General features: G+C 46.0%; 1 protein-coding gene across 1 annotated transcript in view; it reads right to left on the reverse strand.

Annotated features, from left to right (window-relative positions):
- Positions 1–22,943, reverse strand: part of LOC144828390 (GTPase IMAP family member 4-like) — an 87,827-nt gene extending 64,884 nt beyond the window's left edge. Inside the window, exon 1 of the mRNA XM_078686506.1 lies at positions 22,854–22,943. The gene's annotated coding sequence lies outside the window, so the exon portion shown is untranslated. The remainder of the gene's footprint in view (positions 1–22,853) is intronic.
- Between the last annotated feature and the right edge of the window lie 2,220 nt (positions 22,944–25,163).

Genomic DNA, 25,163 nt, shown 5'->3' on the forward strand with positions numbered 1-25,163 from the left:
GCCAATGCTAAGAGCAGCAAATCCTTTCTCCCAGAACTGTGCGAGCATGGGGCAGGTAAAAGATTTATGAAGCTAATCTCCTCCTCCCACTTGCTGGTAGCGAAAGCATCTATCCTCTAATTCTGGATACACTCTATGGAGGACTTTAGGAGTATAGTATGCCATCCAGTATGACATAAATTTAATTTTTAAAATTCACAGCCCTTCAGGCCTTAATGCTGAATTGCGAGATCGCCTGCCGCTCGACTGCCTAAAAAGTACAGTGCATTGCCTGAATAATCATATCTATAGATCTTTTGGTGGTACTCCACTTGACTCCATAAAAATCTGTACCAATTTCCCACTCCTCTTAGCTTCGTTCTAAAAAAAAGCAGCCATTGCTGGTGATGAGCCTGTGCTAGACGAGAGACAATATTTTTTCAATAGATGCATAATCTGCAGATACCCAAAAAAGAAAAGCTTGCAGTGATTCCCCGCATCTAGCTTGGAGATCCTGACAAGTAATACACTCCCTCCCACCAGAAAATGGCCCAATTCTTTAAAGCCATTTGCCTTCCAGAAACTTAGATGGAGGTTTTGAATTTGGATGCCCAAACGTTTACGTTCCTTGAGCTGCGAATATTCGTACCTTGCAGAATGAGCATTCACAGAATAAAATTGCTGAAGTCTGGTGCGATACTCCTGTAGTGTCTTGTATCTAGTTTTTTCCAGAAGTTTAGCTGTCTTTACAAAAATAGGAAGCTGAGATCTGGCTTCCTGTACCATCTTTTCCAGAAAGAAACTATCCAAGGATCCCTTAGAATCATTTATATGAACTAACATATCTATTAGAGAGGCTTCATAGTATCTACGTATCTGGGGCAGCACAATCTCCCCTTGTTACTATCTAGTTGAAACACTGGAGTTTTTACTCCAGATATCTTCTTGTTCCAGATAAACTGTCAAAAAAGTACTTCTAATTCTTTGAAGTATATCATATTCATTTTTATCGGGAAGAAGTGTCCATCTGTCTAATAATAAATCTTCGATTTCTTTTAACTTTACCTCATGATTCAGTTTGTAAAGCTCTGCATAACAATTAGTTACATATATCCCCAGGTATCATGTCGGGTTTGAGAAGGAAGCTTGCAGTATGATTTATAACCCCAATTAATTGGAACTGGTCAAATTCTGCCAACATCGTTTTCAATCAATCAATCAATAAAAAAGCGCGATACTAACCCGTAAGGGTTTCAAGGCGCTGAGGGGGGGGGGGGGAGTCGCTACTGCTCGAACAGCCAGGTCTTGAGTTGTTTCCTGAAGGAGAGATGGTCCTGGGTCAACCGTAGGTGAGTGGGGAGGGAGTTCCATGTCTTGGCCGCCAGGTAGGAGAAGGATCTTCCTCCGGCGGTGGATCTGCGGATTCGTGGGACGGAAGCAAGGGCGAGGCTAGCGGAACGGAGCTGGCGGGTGGGGGTGTAGAATGTGAGGCGGCTGTTGAGGTATTTCAGGCCCATGTCGTGGAGAGCCTTGTGTGCATGGGTGAGGAGTCTGAACGTGATCCTCTTGCTGACGGGGAGCCAGTGCAGGTCTTTCAGATGGGCGGAGATGTGGCTGTGGCACGGGACGTCCAGGATGAGTTGTGCAGAAGCGTTCTATATGCGCTGGAGTCTTTTCTGGAGTTTGGCTGTGGTGCCAGCGTAGAGGGTGTTCCCATAGTCCAGGGCCTGGGTGACCGTCTTCCTGGTTTCGGTGGGGATCCATCGGAAGATCTTTCGGAGCATGCGCAGGGTGTTGAAGCAGGAGGACGAGACGGCGTTGACTTGCTTGGTCATCGTGAGGGAGGAGTCCAGGATGAAGCCCAGGTTGCGTGCATGGTCCGTTGGCTTGGGTGCGGTGCCCAGGGCAGGGGGCCACCAGGTGTCGTCCCAGGCAGAAGGGGATGGTCCCAGGATGAGGACTTCCGTCTTGTCTGAGTTCAGTTTCAGACGGCTGAGCTTCGTCCATTCCGCAACGTCTTTCATTCCTTCCTGGAGGCTGGCTCTGGCGGTGGCGGGGTTGTTGGTGAGGGAGAGGATCAGCTGGGTGTCGTCGGCGTAGGAGATGATGTTGAGGTTGTGTTGGCGTGCGATGGCTGCGAGAGGGCTCATGTAGACGTTGAGGAGGGTGGGGTTAAGTGAGGATCCTTGCGGAACGTCGCAGATGACTTCGGTGGCTGCGGATCGGAACGGGGGAGGCAGACTCTCTGGTTTCTCCAGTGCCGCTCCTTGGATTCCGGTGTTGCTGAGGCACTGTATCAGGGTGCGGTGGCAGACGGTGTCGAAGGCTGCTGAGAGGTCTAGGAGGATGAGGGCAGCAGTTTCCCCGTTGTCGAGCAGGGACCTGATGTCGTCGGTGGCTGCGATGAGGGCGGTCTCGGTGCTGTGGTTTGCTCGGAAGCCAGACTGTGAGGAGTCGAGGGATCCGTTGGTCTCGAGGAAGGCGGAGTGTTGTCTGTTGACGGTCTTCTCGATGACTTTGGCAGGAAAAGGGAGGAGCGAGATGGGGCGGAAGTTCTTGAGGTCCGTGGGGTCTGCGGTGGGTTTTCTTCAGGAGGGCGCTCAGCTCGGCATGTTTCCAGCTCTCCAGGAAGGTGGCAGATGCGAAGGAGCTGTTGATGATGTCCCGGAGTTGGGGTGCGATGATGGAGTCGGCTTTGTTGAAGATGTTGTGTGGGCAGGGGTCGGTAGGGGAGCCGGAGTGGATGGGGTTCATCAGGCGGGTGGTGTCTTCGGTGCTGACAGGGGTCCAGGTCCGGATGGTGGTGGTGGGGGGCGCTGGTTCGGTGGTAGGGTGCGTGGTTTGTGCGCCGAAGCTGTTGTGTATGTCGGCGATCTTGCGGTGAAAGAACGAGGCGATTGAGTCGCAGAGATCTTGTGAGGGTGTGATGTCGTTGTTGCAGGCGCTGGGGTTGGAGAGCTCTTTAACGTTGCTGAAGAGTTCCTTGCTGTTGTGGGTGTTGTTGTCCCGTCGTTCTTTGAATGTTGTCCTCTAGTTGGTGCGGATCATCTGGTGGTGTTTGTGGGTGGCGTTCTTGAGGGCTGTCATGTTTTCTGCTGTCTGGTCGTGGTGCCAGGCTTTCTCGAGGGTGCGGCAGGTTTTCTTGGAGTTTTTGAGGTCGTTGGTGAACCACGAGGCTTTCCTGCTGCCGGGTCTGCTGGGAGGATTCTTCAGTGGTGCGAGGTCGTCGGTGCAGTTGGTGAGCCACTGTGTGAGGTTGCGGGCTGCCTCGTTGCGGTCCGTTGTGTTGGTGGGTGGGTTCTGGCTGAGGGCGGTGGTGAGCTGGTCGGCGGTGATCTTGCTCCAGCTTCTACGGGGAACCTGTTGCGGGTGATGGTGGATCGTGGTTCTCCTGAAGTTGAAGTGGACGCAGCTGTGATCTATCCAGTGTAGTCCGGTGGAGTGGCTGAAGGAGATGTGCTTGCTGGAGGAGAAGACAGCGTCAATCGTGTGGCCGGCGTAGTGGGTGGGGGTGTTTACCAGTTGCTTGAGTCCGAGGTTGGCGAGGTTGTCCAGCAGGGCGGCGGTGTTGCAGTCCTTGTTGTTCTCCAGGTGGAAGTTGAGGTCCCCTAGGAGGATGTAGTCTGAGGAGGTGAGGGTGTGTGGACTGACGAAGTCTGCGATGGCTTCGCTGAATTGCGTGCGTGGTCCCGGGGGTCTGTAGATGAGGGTGCCTCTGAAGGTGGTCTTGGGGTCGGTGTGTATCTGGAAGTGAAGGTGCTCGGCGGCGGTGAGGGTGTCGTCGGAGTTGGTCGTGACGCGGTTGGTGTTTCTGTGGACGGTGGCGGTGCCTCCTCCGGTTTGGTTGACGCGGTCCTTCCGGGTGATCTTGTAGCCATCCGGGATGGCTATGGCAATGTTGGGGGCTGAGGAGGCGTTCATCAAGGTTTCTGTGAGGAAGGTGACGTCCGGTGATGTTGTGTCGAGGAGGTTCCATAGTTCGACGGCGTGCCTGTGGACGGAGCGGGTGTTGAGCAGGATGCACTTGAGGTGGTTGTTGCTGGTGCTCGGCTTGGCGGATGCAGTGCAGGGTCGGAGGCAGGTGAATTGGCAGCCTTGGCAGGTGAAGGGTCCGTGGGTGCGTTTCGGGGTGGCTTGGTAGCAGGCGGGGTTCCGGCCGTTGTTGAGTGCGTGGAGGGTGGTGGCGTTGTAAGTCCGTCGGGTGCGCTGGCATCGTCAAGGGCAAGGGGTCCTGGAGCTGGGCGTGGTCCAGGCACGGATGGGCGCAGACAGGCTTGCCTTCAGCGCGTCCGCTGCGCTTCCGTGCGGCGACCTCCATAAATGGCGAAGTGGGAGGGAGGAGCAGCTGGGAGGCGGGAGCGTGGTGGCCAATGGGCGTACGAGGGAGGGGTACAGAAGAAAAAAGGGGGCGGGCTGCAGGGGAGCAGCGGCGGGGAGCGGGGAGGGGGAGATGCGGCGGGAATAGTCACGGGCAACACGGAACGGCAAAAATTACAGGGCCAAAAAAAACAAAGATGCTGGCACTAAATTATTGATATTTTTTGATATTCTGTTCTTCAGGCCTGAGATATAAGATTATGTCATCAGCAAACAATTTAAGTGTAGGCATTCCTGCTATTGGTGCTTCTATACCCAAGTTTGCCCTGATCCTGACAGCCAATGGTTCAATAAATAAGGTAAACAATTTGGGCGATAAAGGAAATCCTTGCTGGGTTCCCCGATTCATATCGACTCTTCTTACTAAGTTAAAATTGATAAAGACCTGAGCCTGAACTCCTTGATATATATTACGTAGCATACTAATGATTTGTGAAGGTAACCCAGCCCTCATAAAAAAAAGCATTCAAATTTACAAGGTCGAATGCTTTCTCAGTATCAACCATCATTATCAGGGAGGAGTGGTAAAGATGGTGACCACGGCGGACGCTCAATGAAGAGCTCTGTCCCGGCCCAGGTGAAGATCCTGAACAAAAAGTCAGAGCAGCCACTCTTGGACCTAACTGCTTCTGTTCATGTTCTGACTAGGCCCCCTGGGCACGGCCGTGGGCTCAGTAAGTGGCAGAGCCCTGAAAATCGGAAAGCCAGATTGAGTACAACGGAAGTGGGCGCCCGGTCTTGCCTGAGGCGATGGAGGCCCGGGAATGATGAGTGTGACGCAGCACTCTGAATGGCACAGCCGGCGGGCAGGACGAGTGCCCCTGCCGGTTGGAGAACCCTCTACCCCAACCACAATTGGAGATTTGTGATGGGCCTGGATCTAGGCTGCAAATCAAGGGATCGGAGACCGACCCAAGTGGTGATCCAAGGGATGACGCACCGCGAGAGGTGAGAAGTTTACAGTGTACCTTTTCAGGTGCAGGTAGAGTTTTGCTGGCCGCCAGGAGGAAATTGAGGGAGCTCCGGAAGGGCTACTACAGGCTTGGGCTCCTAAAGGCTCCACGCTGAGTGCTGAATTGTGGAGACTTCCATGCCTGCGCGGAGGTCTACTGATAGAAGTAACATCTGCCAAGGACTGGGAGTGTTGCCGTGGCCGTGGTGCACAGAGGAGGCTGGAATAAGGGAAAGATAACCCAAACACGATAAACCAGGTAGTCCAATCTTCCAATTTGAGGCTGCAGCTATATAGAACAATTACTTAGCTGTACTATACTCCTCAAAGAATATCAAGCTGGACACTAGGAAATCAATCAAATAATCGACCAAAATGCCCGAAATGCAATATGGAAGCAGCAGGCATTGAGCACATGCTTTTCTCGTGTCCAGAGCTAACTTTATTTTGGAAGGGGGTAACGGATGTTCTAACTAGGAAACACATTATTACTCCATCACTTTCGGCACATTTGATCTTATTAGACATTCAAGATGTTCATAGCCAGTATAAAGATCTAATAACTATAGTATATGCCTGTGCTAGGCTAGTCATAGCTAGATCCTGGATATCAAGGGATTCTCCGAAAGTAATTGAATGGTGGATTTTGATAAACGAAATAAATGTAATGGAACTTTCGTTAGCAAGACTTAGAGGTCCCAAGGCTTTGATAAAGAAGGAAAAAATTTGGGGTACTTTCTTTGAACTGTGAAATTCAGGATATAAATGTTAGAAGAGACCAGTTTAAATTTGTGTTCGTATCTTCTAAAGTATACTTTGGTTACTGTATAAGGTCGTCCTTTGTCTCAGTTGTTATTTGTTAGTTTACATTTGTTTTTCTTGTCTGTTTTTGTTATATTATGTAAATTCAATGAAGATGTTCTTTTTGCAATAATAAAAACATTATATAAAAAAAAAGATAACCCAAACACGTTGGTGGCAAGGGGGAGACCCCGAATGACATGGAGTTCGAATCTAGCAGTGCAGGCGAGGAGAGGTGCCCTGTAAGAATTTGCCAAGAGGCAGGGCTGCTCGGAGAAACTTTATTGGTCCTCTGGTGAGCGCAACGGTGCAGATTAGTAAAGATCAGGAGCCCACTGGTGGAACCCGCTGGGCGACCTGGAACAGAACCACGAGGTGAAGAGGAGTGGTGGTACCCAATGTGAAGAAACAGGGGGGCTTTCTTGGTTTGAGACCTAAAGACTGGCTGCACAAAGTGAGAGAACCTGAGAGACACCCGAAGAGGCTCAGGGAGGGCCCCTGGCCTGAGTGTGGGCATGCCCTGCTGGCGATGCAGGGGGAGGAGTAACCTGATGAGCCTGCTGGAAGAAAATAAAGGGATTCTGAGCGCAACAAAATCCAGGGCTCTAGGACACAGGGAGTGCTGTGAAAAAAGTTATGAGGGGCCAAGTGGGATGCTGATTAATGTTCCAATCACAAGCTGGGGTATCGGACAGTTGCAGCGGGAGGATTAAGGAGCACCAAGATGGGTAAGCCCAAACAGGACCACAGAAAGAAGGAGAGCCTTTTCAGGGTATTGTAGTCACTGAAGTGGAAGAGATGGATAAAGATGGACAGGATATACATAGCCACCTGGTTAAAATATTAGCTGCCATTGTGGACACAAAGGCCACCCTCCAGTAAGATATAGGAACAGTGTCAGTGGGGCTGGGACTGGGACTGGGACTGTTACAGGCAGGACACAACAATCTTTCATACAGGATGAAGGAAGTGGAACTTGCCCTGGAAGAGATACAACCAGAACAAAAAAAGACATAACAAGCTAGACAGCTGGGCTACTAGGGTGGCAACCTAAGAAAGGCAGGCTGAAGACGCCAAAGAGTGCAATTGTCTCAATAACATCAGGGTGGTGGGGATCTTGGAGGGCACGGAGGGGATGGATATGGGGACTTTCTTGGAGGATTGGCTACAGAAGACAGTCACTCTGGAATCACTTTCTAAGTTCTTTGCATTGGAAAGGGCGCACAGGTTCCCGTCATGGCCTCTGGCGCCCGGGTGACCACCATGGCAAGTAATGGCAAGACTGCTACACACTATAGAGACTGAGATGCCATAATCCAGCACTCAGACACACATGGTCCGAGCATGATAGATAATAGAAAAGTGTTAGTGTTTCCTGACTTTATGGCTGAGGTGCTTCACAACGTGCATCATTCCTGGAAGTGAAAAAAAGCGCTCCGAGTGGAAGGGATACAATACTCCCTGCAATTCCCAGTTCAGCTCTGAATACAACTGAATGGGAAGGCATATTTTTATGACTCCCCTGTTGAAGTGTGGCCCTGGCTGGCAAGCTACAAGACGGACTCACAGCCCTAGAATCCAACAAACGGCACTAAAGTAACACCCAAACTGAAGCGGAGGAGACTATGGAGATCTACTAGGTGGATCACATTGGAAAAACTTTCCTCATCTCAGGCAGCAAGAGAACAACAAGCGGCCTTAAAAGCAGTGGCATAAGTTCTGTCAATGCTTCCCGATGATGGCAGAACTGTGGAATCTTCAGAACATGGGACTGGTCAAGCAGGCTGGGGGGGGATCTGCTCCCTGTTTTTGTGCATCACATCACGAATTTACTAAATATAAAAACATAAAAAATATATAGGGTAGAATCTATTTGGTTAAAAAATTGTGTACTGGAGGTGGATTCTCTCTGTTTACCTCTAAACTCCACCTTTTTGGTATTTTTTAATATGATTCGTAGAAACCACATTATCTGACATTTCTACTTCTGGGCACACTATCACAACACCTTGAACATTTAGTACAAGGGACAACGTTAATGTGCAGATGATCTTGTTTCCTGATCGTCCATTGGGTAACGCAGCTATCACAAGTGAATAAACAATGCCAACCTGGCTGAAGCTTTGGCATGGAAGCCTGGATGCTGCCTATTATATGTACACAAGCATTTCCGTGTTTATTTCGAGGAGGACTCCGCTGTCACTGTGAGGTTGCTGCATGTCAGAATTCCAGCTCAGCTGATTTCTGTTTTCCTTCTGCGAGAGAGATGTCCAATTGTGACCAAGATTGGCCCCTGAAGACACTTACCATCAGGTAATAGGGAGTTAGATCATCCAAGTAAGGATTTGTCAGAATACCCCATACTAGCCAACTAGGTTGGGGAGTTCTCAGTAGGAGTGCAGTAGACACTATACAAAGCACTTATATACAAGCATATATACACTGCTTTAGCACAATGGTGGAATTGTTTACCTTTTTCACTCTCCTAGTTATGTTGATCACCGTATTTTGTTTCTTTATTTTGATCGTAGCAGGGCATGTATTTTATACAAGAATCCCAACTTTTCAATAAATATTGAAATGCCTCTCCAATAAATATTGAAATGCCTCTCTGTGTATTTCTTGTATGGCTCCTTAAGTATGCACGAGTAACTGGGCCAAAAGGGTTGTAGGTCTGTTACCACGATTCCTTGGGAAGTCAGGGCTGTCATGTTCTGAGGTTGCACAATCCATATTGTTATCTTCTACGGTTTAGGAGTACAGATGGGGCACTGTGAGCTAGTAAGACTATAGACCCACATTTCCTGAGGTGTGCATAGAGTCAGGCTGGCACTATCCAGACTTTATGTTATCCAACAAATGCCCAGTTGCTGCTGAGAAGTAGAAGCCATATGGCTTTTCCACAGCACTTTGAAACCTATGAGTGGAAGGGCGTTCTACAAATTTAAAATAGAAATAGTCACTCATCAACAAATAAATATATGAAAGTCCTTAATGATTACTTTGCTACTGAGAACCCACCATAAACTGTATGCAATTCCCCCATAATCTTGACTGGATGCACCTATCCCCTATACCTCTAGGGGAAAAACGGGAATTCTCATTGAAGCGTGTACCCTTATATCACAATCCTCTCCTTACGATTTTACTCGGTATCCTCATCCAGACATGTGATTATTTTAACTTATTCTAATATTGAGTATGTATACAACCATGTACTTTGGCAGCCCTTTCCAAGGCACCTTATGATTCATTATAATACTTTTTCTTATTTGTACCTCCATTATTCACTTTATCTCCCTTATTTTTTGATATGCTAGTTTCTTTTTCAAAATTAATAAAGCTTATTTGAAATTAAAAAGAAATAGTCACTCAAGCAGTATGTAACACTCTTATCAAAAACAACAGATTTATGATCTCAACACTATGATTTAGGGTTCACTGTAAGCAGAAAATGATATGAGGGGGCCAGAAGGCTAGCACTCTTGTGACACAGGTAAAAAGATCCAATCACAGTAGGATCACTACAAAACATGGTTTATTCTCGCCACCACATTACACACATTGTCAGTGGTCCTTTGTGACGCCTTACTGCTCACTCAGTGCAGATTATTGCTAAGAGAGGTGTGAGAATGAGACAGAAAGAGACAAAGGTGAAGAAATGTGAGATAGAGAGATAGAGAGAAGTGATAGAGACAGTAGTCAGAAAGGAACATTTGAGGGGGAGAGAGGGGAAAGATGCATCATAAATAAATATAGTTCTCAAAGGATGTGTGCGTGAAAGAGACTGAAATGTGTTAAACAGCTGAGAGAGAAAATGGGAAAAAACAAGTGCTGATAAAGAGACTGGACAGACAGACAGCTGAGACAGAGGCAGAAACGGAGATGTGAGGTTTTGAGGGGGTACAGAGATGGGTGTGTGAAATGAAGACAAGTAAGAAACAACTGATAGAACAGCTGAGAGAAAGAGGGACACAGGTACAAAACATGGCAAAGACAGACAAGTAGGAAAAACAAGCATTTGCAATGCAATCAGTCTTGCTTTTGGGATTTTATATGTATTTAGCTATGCAGCACATTAGCATGGGTGCTGAAACATCTACTGTTATTTAACATGAATTGAAATTAAGCACCAAACTGTGTGACACGCCAGGTATGGGAAAACATTGAGAGAAATATTGCCTTTCTACAGGAAATGGTACAGTCCAAAGCTCTGTTTTTAACATAAAATCAGCGACTTTGGTGCTCATATCACTGAAAATACAAGTTTTAAAAAAAATATTATTGTCTACGGGTGCTCGTGGAAGACAATTTCTATGGACGGGAATCTAGAGAATGCTAAAGTGATTCTAGTATTTTACTGACCTCTGCTGGTCGTTTTCTACCAAGAAAGTTAAATAGAGGCAGTTGCTAGAATATATATATTTTTTTTAAGTCTCTCAGCAGAAAGCAATTCTATTATTTTTCTGACCTCTACTGGTCATTTTCTATCAAGACAGTTAAATAGAGGCAGATGGACAGAAAAAAAGTCCCACAAAGTACATACACATATAAGTGTATACTAAAGTATATACAAGAGGTCTCAAATGCTCGACTTAAACAGCTGAGTATAAGATAGTGGGGGCAGGGAAAGACAGCTGGAAATGTATATTGATAGAATGGGAGCTGAGATGGAGAAGGCGATACACAGCTAAGAAAGAGAGCTAAAGTGGACGACAGCCAAGGGATGGCGAAGTGGCAATAGATAAGAGAGAAGAGATAAAGAGACAGCTAAAAGTGTAGTTAGAGAGGTGGAGGCAGGAGGAAGAAATGAGTGACAGGCGAGAAAACGAAGTTCAAAGTGAAGGGGGATAGTTGAGTGGAAAGCTGATAACATGCAGAAAGAGAAAAAGAAAGGTGAGAGGTATGACAGATGCAAGAGAGCTTGGGAGATGAGTATGACAATATAGAGAAGATGTGAGGGACAACAGAGATGTGACAAATGAGGAAAGGGATGAGTGTGCAGCGGTACAGAGAGTGGAAGAAGGGTAAAGGAGAGAGAAAATAAGCATGTTCACTTCCCAACATATATCCATAATCGGGCACAGCATAAAGGTCAGGATGTATTTGCATAGATGCATATGCAGTTTGTGAGTCACTTTAAATCATGGAGCACAAAAATGCCAGTCCAGCCAGTGACAACCAAATGTGTAATGATCTCTAATCTCCACATAGACAAGGGCAGGAGGTTCCAGAGTGATGCTGCACAGGAGCCCAAGGAGACTCCACCGGAAATGCGTGTACAGAATCTGGGAGAGAAGTCTCACTTAAGTATATATTCTCCATTGTTTTGTGGGGAAAAATCCTATAAAGAAGGACTGTTGTCCCAAAGAGCTCCATGGAGAAAGCTTAGATTATTAAATTCTATTCATTGTTACGACTGGTGCCATGAAAAAGGTTGTCCAAGGGACATTACGTGAGCAATTTCTATAATCTGTGCATCTACCGAAAAGCAATTGAGTCTGTAAACCTGACCTGACACCAGGGCAGTCTTTAGTATTGGTGGCACCCTGTGAGACAATGTTTGTTGGCGCCCCCCAATAATCACCTCTGTTACGGATTCCCTCACTACCACCCTTTAACAGTGCCCCTCAAGTCTCCATAACCACTCTCTCTTCGATTAATTTATAGTGCCACTCATACCTGTGTAGGGTGTCAGTGCACTTTAAATCACACATACTACACAGTGACAAAAAAGTATAGGTGTGTAGATTAGTGTATTGGAAATGTTACATAGGACAGAGAACCACAAGGTACAGGCGTCACGTCATCAATTCTGGTAGACAGTATATTCTAATAATGCTTGGTCTGGAGAAGCACAAACTCTGAATTTGAAAATTAACACTTTCGCTGCTAGACCTTTTCCCCCCTGTGCTAAGCCTTTTTATGGCTATTTGGGATAGTTCGCACTTAGGCCCCTGTAACTTTTTGACCCCATAAGGGATCCACACCAAATTTGCGTCCTTTTCTCCCAACACCATGGGGATTTTAGAGGTACACAGGGTTTGTTGATTCCTCTGGAGGGGACCCAGAAATTAGCCAAAATACAGCCACATTTTGGGTTTGGGGGGAAAAATTGGAAAAAAGGGCTGCAGATGAAAGCGTCTGATTTTTCCCCTGCAAATGGTATCAACAAAAGGTTTGTGGTGCTGAAATCACCATCCTCCTAGCTGTCAGTGACTGGCAGACTTTATTCAGAAAAACACATTTTTTATACACAGTTTTGGCATTTTACTGGGACTATTTTTGCTATTTTGTGTGCTTTCAGCCTCCTGCCAGATAATGGTAAAACTGGGTATGAAAGCAATGATGGATCCTGAAAAGCTATACATTTATGACAAGTAGACAAGATTCAAAATTCAGCAAGAGGTCATTTGTGCAGAGCCTTCAATGTTTTCTTATAGAAACTAACATTTGAAATAGGAAAAATTGAAAATGATGTGAAGAAAACAGCCATTTGTGCCAAAGTTTTTACCTGTAACTTCTTCTAAGTATGACCGATTTTTTAAAGCAATATACTGTTACCTCCACTGGACCCTTGTGGTTGTTGGGATATATAGGACTTGTAGGTTCACCAGGAACCCGAGGAACCCAGAGCCAATAACTGCAATGGTTTGTTATTGTGTACTGGGTATATAGCAATTCATTTTAGAAAATATAAATAGTGAAAAATGGGTATGAAAGAATCCTATGTATTTCTGAAAAGAAAACAAAATATACAGCTTAGAAGCAGTAGCTATTTGCACATCTCCAAAATTGTGAGTACCCATACTAGCATGTGATTATAGGACATTTTTTCAAAGTGACTTCTTTTTTTCACATTGTCTTACATTTGGAAGCAGACATGCATCGAAAGTCAATAGGTGATAACAGTTGCTCCACAATTCTGTCTTCCCAAAGTGACCTGAGAAAAACGGTATCTCACTGGTGTGGGTAGGTGTAGTGCCTGCCAGAGGAAATGGTCCAAAACACAACATGAACACGCCACATTTCTCCAAGAATCCCTTGCAAACCTCAAACTTTGTCAAATAAAGAACACATTTTCGTTACATTTCTGTGGCGGAAAGTTCTGGAATCTGCATGGATCCCCAAAATTCCACCCACTCCGCATTCCCCAAAGTCTTCAGAGAAAAATGGTACCTCACTTGTCTGGGTAGGCCTAGTGCCCGCAGCAGAAACGGGCCAAAACACAACGCCACATTTTTACAGTGAAAACTTACCCTTTTTTTGCAAAGTGCCTAGCTGTAGATTTTGAACCCAAGCTATACAGGCACTTAGGGAAACCTAGCAAACCTATACATTTTTTAAAACTAGACACCCAGGAAAATCCAGGATGGGGTGACATGTCTGGCTCCCACCAGGTTCTGTTATTTATCCAGAATCACTTGCAAACCTAAAATGTAAAATAAAACACATTTCCTCACATTTCTGTGGTGGAAAGTTCTGGAATCTGTGTGATACCACAAAATTCCACCGACCCTGCATTACCCAAAGTCTTCTGAGAAAAATGGTACCTCACTTGTGTGGGTAGGTCTAGTGCCTGCAACAGGCAAGGGCCCAAAACATACTGTGGAGACATCAAAATCAGCTATCACAAACGACCTAGTTTTGCACGGGGCACCTGGATTTTTGGCCCCGGGCTCAGCTGCCATCTAGGAAAACCTACCAAGCCCACACATGTCTTGAAAGTAAACAGCCTGGAGAGTCCAGTGAGGTATGCCTTGTGTGGATCCCCCAAAGTTTCCCTACCCGGAATCCTCCTGCAAACCTCAAATGTAACTGAAAAAAAAATGTTTTTTCATACATTTTTGTGTGGGATCACAGGGCGGGCACAAATGCATTACCACCCAGCCTTTCCCTTCCTCTCCCGAGTAAAATGATGCCTTACTTGTGTGGGTTGGCCTGTGACTGGGAAGGGCCAAAAACTGAGGGATTAAAGGTATGGCACCTCAAATTCTAAACTGTACATTAAAAAAGAAATACGTGTTTAGCGGATTCTACATTGGACAGCTACACAAGTGAGGTATCATGTTAATCGGGAGACCAAGGGGAACGCTAGGTGGTAAGACATTTGTGCTGGCACATTGCTCCCACACAACAATGTGTAGAAAAACTGATTTTTATAGCTAAATTTGAGGTTTACAAGAGATTCTGGGTAAGAAAACATTAGGGGATCCACGTAAGCCATACCTTACTGAACTCCCCAGTGTGTCTAGTTTTCAGAACTGTGTGGGTTTGGTAGGTTTTCCTAGATGGCCGCAAGCCCGGGGCCCAAAAACCAGGTGCCCCCCCCTGCAAAACCAGGTCGTTTTATGATCGGTAATTTTTAGTACTCCACAGATACAATTTGGGCAATTTCCTGTTGCTACCACTATGCCTACCCACACAAGTGAGGCACCATCTTTATTGAGAGACCTGGGGAAATGCTAGGTGGTAGAAAATGTATGTCAACACAGTGATCCCACAACATTCCCACACAGATAAATGAGGAAAATTTGATTTTTTTGCAGCTAAATTTGAGTTTTGCAGGGGATTATGGGTAGGGAAACGTTGGAAGATTCATGCAAACCATACCTCCCTGGACTCCCCATGATGTCTAGTTTTCAGAAATGTGTGGGTTTGGTAGGTTTCCCTAGATGGCTGTGAGCCCAGGGCCAAAAAACCAGGTGACCCCCCTGCTAAACCAGGTGGGTTTATGATACAAAATTTTGAAGTCTCCACAGTATGAATTGGGCCATTTCCTGTTGCAGCCACTATGCCTACCCACACAAGTGAGGTACCATTTTTATGGGGAGACCTTGAGTAACGCTAGGTGGGAGGAAACTTGTGTCAGCCCCGTGATCCTACAACTTTCCCACACAGACAAGTATGTTGGTGGTCGGGGGCTGAAGTAGCCCCACGAGCACTGAAACAATGAAACTGAAACTAGGTTTCATTTTCATTTGAACTGCAATGATGTCAGCGCACCATGCATGCGATCGGCATTGCAATGAAAATGCAAGTTGGCCTCGGGAGGTTGGGGAAGCTCTTCCGCAACCTCCAGAGGCCAATAAAAAAAAAGAAAATCCCTCTGCTGTCTGTAGCAGAGGCATTTAGTGCCCCTGTTCTCATGAGTCGTTAGTCATTAGTCGATTCAAGTGAACATTACAGGGAACTTTCTGCCATTTTGTGACATCGCAGTGACATTGTTTGAAATGTTGCCTTCAAGAAATGTCTATTTGCCTGTTGTACTACACCGGTCCTGGAGTTCAGTGGGAACAGGCAGTGGTTCATGGGATCACTGCCTGCTTCCCTTGAAGCTGCCAAAGGGTGTCAAGCCGACCTCTTCACATTCCAGAGACAGTCAGTAATTACCTGCACCTCAGCACTGATATTACTAATCTTATGTAAGATTGAATTATTTATCATTGAAGAAATTTACACTTTTTATGAGTTATAGAGGACAATGTTTGCATATGGGGATGTTATCACTCGCCCATATTAACTTTTGAACACACTCAATCAATCAATCATATGATTTGTAAAGCGCACTACTCACCCGTGAGGGTCTCAAGGCGATGGGGTGGGAATGCTGCTACTGCTCGAAAAGCCAGGTCTTGAGGAGTTTTCTGAAGGTCAGCAGGTCTTGAGTCTGCCGTAGGTGGATGGGGAGGGTGTTCCAGGTCTTGGCGGCGAGGTGGGAGAACGATCTGCCGCTGGAGGTCGCTCTTCGGAAGCAGGGGACTGTGGCGAGGGCAAGGTCGGCAGAGCGGAGCTGGCGGGTGGGGGTGTAGAAGCGGAGTCGTCTGTTGAGGTACGTTGGTCTAGTGTCGTGGCCTTGTGTGCGGGGTGAGGAGCTTGAACGTTATCCTCTTGTTGACCGGGAGCCAGTGCAGGTCTCTCAGGTGGGGTGTGATGTGGCTGCGGCGAGGGATGCACTTGTAATGGTTTTAACTATACAATAAATACATTCATTGAATGTGCAGTGCTGCCCATCAATATGATGACACTATTTCCCTAAATTAATTTTCTGTTTTCATGGAAGAAACTCCATTTTTTTAAAAAGTGCAGAAAATATGAATGCATTTTAAGTAGTACTCAGTGTATAAAACGCCTGCGTGTAACAGCAAAGGCTTTCCATGCTATTGTTTCTATAGGTGGAGTCCTGGAGCCTCATTTATGCCGCCCGTGCATCACTTTTTGTGACGCACCAGCAGCGTAAAAAATGTGCCTTGTTGCACCATATTTACAAAGTGACGCATCTACCTAGATGTGTCACTTTGTAAACCCCTGCGCTACATTATACCTATGCCAGGTATAATGTATGCAGGGGGGGGTGTTCTGACGTAAGAAAGGGTCATGGAAGTCACGCAGTGAAATCTATAAGATTTCACTGCGCCACTTCTAGGACACAAATGCGTCAATTTCTTACGCCTGCCTCACAGCAGGCGTAAGACTGACGCAAGCCCTTTCACATGGGGCTTGCCCCATGTCGAAGGATACATTGCTGGGGTTGCGTCACTTTTGTGACACACTGTAGCAATGCGTCAATTTTTGCGCCATACAGATACATCAGAAATACTGATGTATCTGTAACTCCTTGCGCCATGATGCATCATTCATCATTGATGTCGCAAGGAGGACGCAGTGAAAAGTGACGCATTGCTGTTTTCACGCAGCGATGCGTCACTTTTCATAAATGAGGCCTCTGGAATCAAACGCAGAGAATACATCTGCGCACAGGATGAAATTCACAGTTGAAAATGGTCTGAGGGAGGGAAACAGCTAACAATATTAAATACTGCAGTCTGAAATCCTTTCATCTTTAACGGAAAGGGAAGTGTTGACATAGCGGTCTTCTAATGCTGTACGGTTGTGAGATGAGGACACACCGAATCAGTATTTCTCCCTCAGCATAAACTCTTTTTCCCTCAGCGCAGAAAGCCGTCTCCCTCGGTACAGAATCACACGGACTGAGTCTAAACGGCGCTTTTCTGTACCACAAATTGTTATTTGACGACCTGCGCGCTTTAAATAACAGATTTTCAATAGGAGGCCATAAACGCCCACATATGCACGGGATAAGAGCCGAGTGTGTTTTTCGGCCAAATATCGGAAGAAGTCATGCTCGAAACGACTGCCGATACCATTCAAACCATGAACGCGTCGGTGAGTAACAACATCTGGCCAGCAAGTCAATGCGGCTGTGAGAGGCCTCCAGTAATGAGCCCGTCCAGACCAATGCGCTGTTTGAGTCTCTGGCCTTCGTATTGACAAAGGTTGCTTTCAATCACGCCGTATCTGTTCCCATGTCAATCATCGCTGAAAATGAATCCAGCGTTATCATCGACGGAGACATGACTTTAACAGAGAAGCCGAAGGCCCCCTGGAAAGGACCATATGGCTGCCCGGGCGCCCCACGCGTGAAGAGGAGGCGAGCGCCGAGCAAAGCCAACGTAACTATGGAAATAGAAATTATTCGCTCTCTGTCTCCAGGCCTTGGCTCACGTCAACGTGTTTATGACGCGCCTAATATCTCAAGATAACATGTTTTATCTGCTGGCAAAATTAAAGATATGGAAGTGAGCCGATAGGAATGATTTATGTGCCCGGTGAAAATATTGGCAGTTTTATAGAGTGAAATGTCAGAGCAATGCTGTACCTTCAAGTTGTTGGTTTCCTCCTTTGAATCCCTGTCAGCATCATGAACGCTGGAGAGTTTCAGCAATGTTTGCTGCTGCCTTAACATAGCGCTGAATATTTTACGCTAGTAATAATCAAACCGCTCTTTGCTGTGAAAAATGGGACTTACAGCCTGATTCATCAAGCTGATTTGCGCTCGCAAAGGACCAGATTCTGAGAATCTGGCCCTTTGCGAGTGCGATTTTTGCATTTGGGATTCATCATCCCAAATGCAAAAATCACAATTACCGAAATCGCATATTTGCGAGGAATTGGATTTAAGGAATCTCTAATAGAAATTCCTTAAATGCAATTCATCAACCAATTAGAAATAGCGAAATCGCAATATTTGGTCTCAATTTACCACCAAGTCTGACTTGGTGGTAAATTGCGAAAATAGTGTAAAAAGCACTTTAGTGCATTTTTTTCTTTTGCATGTTACACACACACATGTCCTTTGGACATGTGTGTGCGCAACACCTGTTCAAATGTGCATTTAAGGGGTGCTACAGGGTGTCCTTTGGACACCCCTGGCACCCTTAAAATCGCTATCTTATTTGCGAGTAGCAAATTGCTACTCGCAAATAAGGGATACTCCCCATTCATTCCTATGGGCCTTTTGGCCCATAGGAATGAATGGGGAGTTATTCCTTATTTGCGAGTAGCAAATTGTTACTCGCAAATAAGGAATGTGTAGGAATCGCTATTTATTAAGCAATTCGTACATGAATACAGTTTTGCGAGTCCTCAATAGCGATTCGCTATGAATCGCTATTAGGGGCTCGCAAAACGGCCCGTTGATGAATCAGGCTGTTAGATACACAATTTGCACAGAGTAGATAGATTTTAGCGACTGCGCTTCTTATGTGTTTATTTAAATCACCAGTGCATGCGGAAATAGCGCCAATAAATCCCGCCGCTGCCATGAAATAAACCCCTGTCGCGGAATTGTAAAACCCACCGAAAGGAAATCGAATTGGATTGAGTGTGACTCAGAGTTCCTGCAGCTCAAACCCGCGCCAGTTACTGCTTTTGACGGGTTTGATTTTAATGTATGTGAGAGTGAACACTTGTGAACAAGCATTTCATTTTCTCCCTGTACTTGGAAGGCGTTGATTTCATAGACAGCGGCATTGCATAAAGGAGGAACAGAACAATGCACAACAGTCTAATTTGGCAGATTCGGTATAACATACGCGTTTCTACCATCAATAGTACAGCATCACCACTGCCTAGGGTACAGAACCATCCCGCAGAGGGTGAGCTTCGAATGTGGTGACCCCTACATCTTGCTGATTTTTGGTTTGATCCTGCACACGTTTTCTCACAGATCTAGGAGATATTGAGCAGTTATGCAAATGAAGCAGTGGGATGTATGACGTTACAACGCAGGCTATTACAACGCGGTTTTTACATCGCAATCCATTACAACGCATAGTGCTTTTGGGTGTTGGATAGTGAATAGTTTAATTTACTATTCCAACTCCAGTCCCCGTGGACACTAGGGAAGGTGTTGGATAGTAAATTAAACGTATTCCCTATCCTAGAGCGCCCCCCAGCGCAATGCGTTGTAATGGTTTGCGTTGTAATGACCGCGTTGTAATGGTAGTGCATTGTAAAAGTTTCGGTGTAAAGGTTGTTTACCGAAGCAGTGCACCTAAGATAAATCTGTGCTTCCAGAGTGCTCAGACATTCACATTTGTGTAACGTGAGCAATAGCTCTGCTGTGTGAGATGGGAATCTGTCTGTCCCTTCTGTTTCACCTGACGTACAGCTCGGTACTCTGAATCAAGCGCCTGCGGCCTGTGTGACCTGTGGGATAGCTGGACTCTCAGACCTCCCGAAGGCGAAAGATGGGACATAAGGTTGGCATTTAGATGTGAGGGTGGCCCGCACTGCACCTTCCTGGGAAGTGGGGCAAAGAGGATTCGTTTCCCACTCCACCCGAGACCTGAAATGTAAACACGCCTCCAGCTGTCGATCCTTTTTGAGGGACCTGTTCTGGTTTTCACTCTTTCTCGTTCGGTACCTTGTTCCCTCCCAGAACCTCTTCCCGACAGGCACTTACCTCTGCATGTCACTGTGAAGCCGTTGTGTGCTTAGGTACTGCAGCGTCTAGAAGCACCTGGCTGTGCAGAGAGCACTAGCATGGAAGGTCCCAGTATCCAGCTGTGTGAGGTGCGCCCCTTCCCCTCATACAGCAGTGACCCCAGTGCGCTCACCTGCTGCTGTTTCCAGCCTCTCTTCCTTGTAAATCTGCGTGTGAGGCGTCTGAAGTCCTCTGCCTGCAGCCTCTCTCCTCCTTCTCGGAGTCCGTCTCTCCACTCCTTTAATACACACATACCTGACCCCTGACCCCACCCCCTGCCTATCTAATCAATGACTCGGATTCCAGATCTGGAGGTGAAACTGCTTCTTTCACCAAAGTCCGGGTGTTTCCTAGCAGTCTTGTGATTCCACGAGAGCAGGTGGGTTTGGCGCCAGCAGTAGGGCGGGCTGGGAGTCTGTGCACTGCGGATGGCCTTTGAGACGCACAAGGTGCACACACACACGCGCGCGCTCGCGCATTCCTGTTAACACCCCAGATGCAGAGCATGCAGACAGACCAACACACCTGAGGACTTTGGCCCCATTAACAAAGCTAATCTAAGGCAAAATCCTAACTTTACGACTTACGGTATTCAAAAAGGGCTCTTAGGAGCAGTAAAGTTAGGAATCCTAAAATAATTTGTTGCAGTAAAATATACAAAATTGACAACAACTTCTAAGGGCGCACAGCTGGTTCAGGAAGTAAAATTCAAAAGTAATTTCTGTGCTCCAGGTAGATGGGAGCCTGTTGCCTTGGCTCCAAACAGGACCACCAGGGTAATCCGACCAAATACAAATTAGTCCACCGAGCACACAATAATAAATTTTCAGTCCACAAAATATGTATTCCTTCTTCAATGTTTCCTTTTCTTTATTCTTAACTTTTCTTCATCCAAAGTAAATTCTTGCACAAAAGCCTACACGTGTTTCGTCTAAGTCCGTCTTGGACAAAAGACTTCTTCAGGGCTGTAAATAATTACAATATTTACAACTTAGATGCATGTATTACTATATACAGTAATAAGCTCTTCATGTCTTAAGACATACCACCGAATACGTGCACGATATAGCACAGACATCTCATAGACCCTAATGCCAAGTTTTAACTAATATCACCAAGTGCCAAGGTAGAAAATAATCAGTAAAACCAAGTTAGAATAGCCCAGATGTAGTCCTAAAATAAATAAAAGTGCAAGTTTATAGTATAACATCATACCAATTATGGTCCGATTTATGTCATCAAAAGTTCAGTCCTCCAATTCAGTCTAGCGTAATAGCTGTAACAACATGTAACAACATTTCCTTGTCACGAGCCACAGCCCAAGTTAAAATAATACCCTAAAATTAAAGTCTTATTTAACTCATTTAACTCACCTCAATTCTTGAAGTGACTGAATCGGTAGCACGATATCTTATTAAAGTTTGTATTTCGGTTTCCCTTTCGGTTTTTCGTTCTTCTACAGTAGTAAATTATAAAGAAAGTATAAGTATTGGTCTAATTACATATTATATGTTATTTCAGTATTCAGTGCCCCTCCTGTATTCATTTACAGATCAAAAATGGAACGTATTTCTATCGCTAGTTTCAGAGTTATTAAATTTGTTAGCCGTTGTGTACTATAAACAAGCGGTACAAAAAGATTCAAAGTAATTCGTACCTTATCTCGATTAACTGCAATTATAGTTATCATCCATATCATCATTAGGTTATCAGTAGTCTCGATCCGTGATTCTACAGAATAAATTAGATCAGACTTAGTATTTTTATATCGTTAGCGCTCTGTTAGTATCACAATCGGTTGCAATCGGTTGCCTATTCTACTCACCGTCATTTGTCGTCTTGGTAATTTCTCGCGTGCTACGCGAGCGTCATCTTGTAGTGGCTTTTTATAGTTTGAGTTCCGTGCGCCATCTTTGCCTAGTCATTACGATCTATAGTTATTGTTCGCAATTATGAAATTCTTAACATTTTAATTACATTTATATTTTATTTTATTTTATTTTATTTTAATCACTGCATTTATTTTACTGCTTTGTATAGAGTAATATTACCTCAAACTTTATATATTTGAGGCAGTGTAATGTCTCTCCGCTTACCTAGATTTGTGGCGGCCATCTTATAGCAGGCTATTACAACGCGGTTTTTACATCGCAATCCATTACAACGCATAGTGCTTTTGGGTGTTGGATAGTGAATAGTTTAATTTACTATTCCAACTCCAGTCCCCGTGGACACTAGGGAAGGTGTTGGATAGTAAATTAAACGTATTCCCTATCCTAGAGCGCCCCCCAGCGCAATGCGTTGTAATGGTTTGCGTTGTAATGACCGCGTTGTAATGGTAGTGCATTGTAAAAGTTTCGGTGTAAAGGTTGTTTACCGAAGCAGTGCACCTAAGATAAATCTGTGCTTCCAGAGTGCTCAGACATTCACATTTGTGTAACGTGAGCAATAGCTCTGCTGTGTGAGATGGGAATCTGTCTGTCCCTTCTGTTTCACCTGACGTACAGCTCGGTACTCTGAATCAAGCGCCTGCGGCCTGTGTGACCTGTGGGATAGCTGGACTCTCAGACCTCCCGAAGGCGAAAGGTGGAACATACGGTTGGCATTTAGATGTGAGGGTGGCCCGCACTGCACCTTCCTGGGAAGTGGGGCAAAGAGGATTCGTTTCCCACTCCACCCGAGACCTGAAATGTAAACACGCCTCCAGCTGTCGATCCTTTTTGAGAGACCTGTTCTGGTTTTCACTCTTTCTCGTTCGGTACCTTGTTCCCTCCCAGAACCTCTTCCCGACAGGCACTTACCTCTGCATGTCACTGTGAAGCCGTTGTGTGCTTAGGTACTGCAGCGTCTAGAAGCACCTGGCTGTGCAGAGAGCACTAGCATGGAAGGTCCCAGTATCCAGCTGTGTGAGGTGCGCCCCTTCCCCTCATACAGCAGTGACCCCAGTGCGCTCACCTGCTGCTGTTTCCAGCCTCTCTTCCTTGTAAATCTGCGTGTGAGGCGTCTGAAGTCCTCTGCCTGCAGCCTCTCTCCTCCTTCTCGGAGTCCGTCTCTCCACTCCTTTAATACACAGATACCTGACCCCTGACCCCACCTCCTGCCTATCTATTCAATAACTCGGATTCCAGATCTGGAGGTGAAACTGCTTCTTTCACCAAAGTCCGGGTATTTCCTAGCAGTCACGTGATTCCACGACAGCAGGTGGGTTTGGCGCCAGCAGTAGGGCGGGCTGGGACTCTGTGCACCGCGGCTGAACTACACCCTTCACCCTCTCACGCGAGCGCTGCCCCCGACGGCCTACGAGACGCACAAGGTGCACACACACACACACACACACACACACACACACACGCGCATTCCTGTTAACACCCCAGATGCAGAGCATGCAGACAGACCAACACACCTAAGGACTCAGGCCCCATTAACAAAGCTAATCTGAGGCAAAATCCTAATTTTACGATTTACGGTATTCAAAAAAGTCATTTAGGAGCAGTAAAGTTAGGAATCATAACTTTACTGCTCCTAAATGCCCTTTGTGAATACCGAAAGTCGTAAAGTTAGGATTTTGTCTCAGATTGCTTTTGTGAAGAAACTTTGTTGCAGTAAAATACGTTTTGCAATATCACAGTTTTTCGATGTAAAACTGTTAAATCAGTACATTGTTATTCTATGGGAGGAAACACAATCAGCAATATGCAGGTAAGTAAATGATTTACGATATTGAGCTTTCAGATAAAGAATAAGTACCAGGCAAGGTTCAGGTAAGTGACCTCACTACACCGCCAGTGGCACTTGGGCGGCTGGGGTGCAGAGGCCAAACTCGGGACCTGGTGCCAATGTTATCTAATGGAAAAAAGGGGCAAAGAAAGTCGTACTACTTACAGGTAAGTACAATGGTTTGGTAATCGGGGGTTATGGTAAGCACAGCGGGTACCACAAGGCAGCACCAAACATACACCCTCAGCGGCACAGAGTACCAACACAGCGTCAGGTGCCCAATGCAAATAAATGTTGAGTCTTGAATTCTGAAAAAGGCTGCAGACTCAGGCCAGTAGGCTGGAAGAAAGAAACTTACCGCTGCACAGGTAAGTTGGGGTGTGCTGGAGCATTGAGACACCGTCAGCAGTTCTCCCCAAGACCCAGGGGCTCCATGTGCAGGGGTGTCCTCAGCTTACCAATGGGGTAGTTGTTTAGGGAGATCATCGTGCAGAGGATGTAGGCATCGACATGGAGTTGGGCAGGGGTCCATCAACAAGGGACACCTGCTTAGGATTGCAGGGGAACCTTTTGTGTACTGGTGGGCCACTTGGACTTCGGCTGTAGGCATCGAGTGCAGAGTTGTTCAGCTTTGCGGTGTCATAGGCAGAGCACTTTGTCTTTAAAGTTGGTTTTCTACTGGACAGGTCCCCTGTCCACAGGAGATTAGAAGTCTTTTTAGAAAGTAGGCAGTCCTCTCAGGGTTCTGGGCGGCTCTGGGCTGCTGGACGAGTCGCTCTTCTGTAGCAGGGTCTTTGACGACCACAGACGGGCTGGTAGAGCTGGGGCCAAATCAGTTGGTGTCTTCAGTCTTCGCTGCTGCATGGCTCTTCTTTGTCCTCTTTTTCGCGCGTTGCGGGTAATCTAAAGTTATGGTTCAGAGGTGCCCCATAATACTCAATTTAGTGGTGTTACAGGAGTTAGAAGGTAGTAGCCAATGGGCTACTAATCTTTAGGGGCCTACACACCTTGTATGCCCACTCCCTCTGGGGAGGCAACATATCCCTAATCCTATTGGCTAGAATGCTCTAAAACAATTTGGATGATTTTGAAAGAAGGGGTCACTTCAGCTCAAGGCACTTTAGGGGTAGTCCTGGTTGAGAGGGGAAACGCCTCTCCGGATTACCAATTTTCCCTCCAACCTCGCAGCCAAACTGGGGCTTGGTCAAGGGCGTGGGCAGGCTTTGTTTCTGACCTACAAGAACAAAATGAATTCACTGTGCATCTATAATGTCTAAGAATGGACTTAGAAACTATAGGGGCATATCTCTTCACGCAGTTATGCCCTCACATGTGGTATAGTGCACCCTTCCTTAGGGATTTAAAGCCTGCTGTAGGGGTAACTTACCGGATGTATACCTGCTTGGGATATATGATGTTACCACGCATACTTTTACCACGCATACTTTTACAACGCATTTTTTACCATGCTAATACTATTACAACGCATGTAATTACCACGAGTACTTTTACAACGCAATATAATGTAATATAAAGAAAAATACTATT

Source organism: Lissotriton helveticus, chromosome 4_1, assembly GCF_964261635.1.
Source record: "Lissotriton helveticus chromosome 4_1, aLisHel1.1, whole genome shotgun sequence".
Classification (NCBI taxonomy): Eukaryota; Metazoa; Chordata; class Amphibia; order Caudata; family Salamandridae; genus Lissotriton; species Lissotriton helveticus.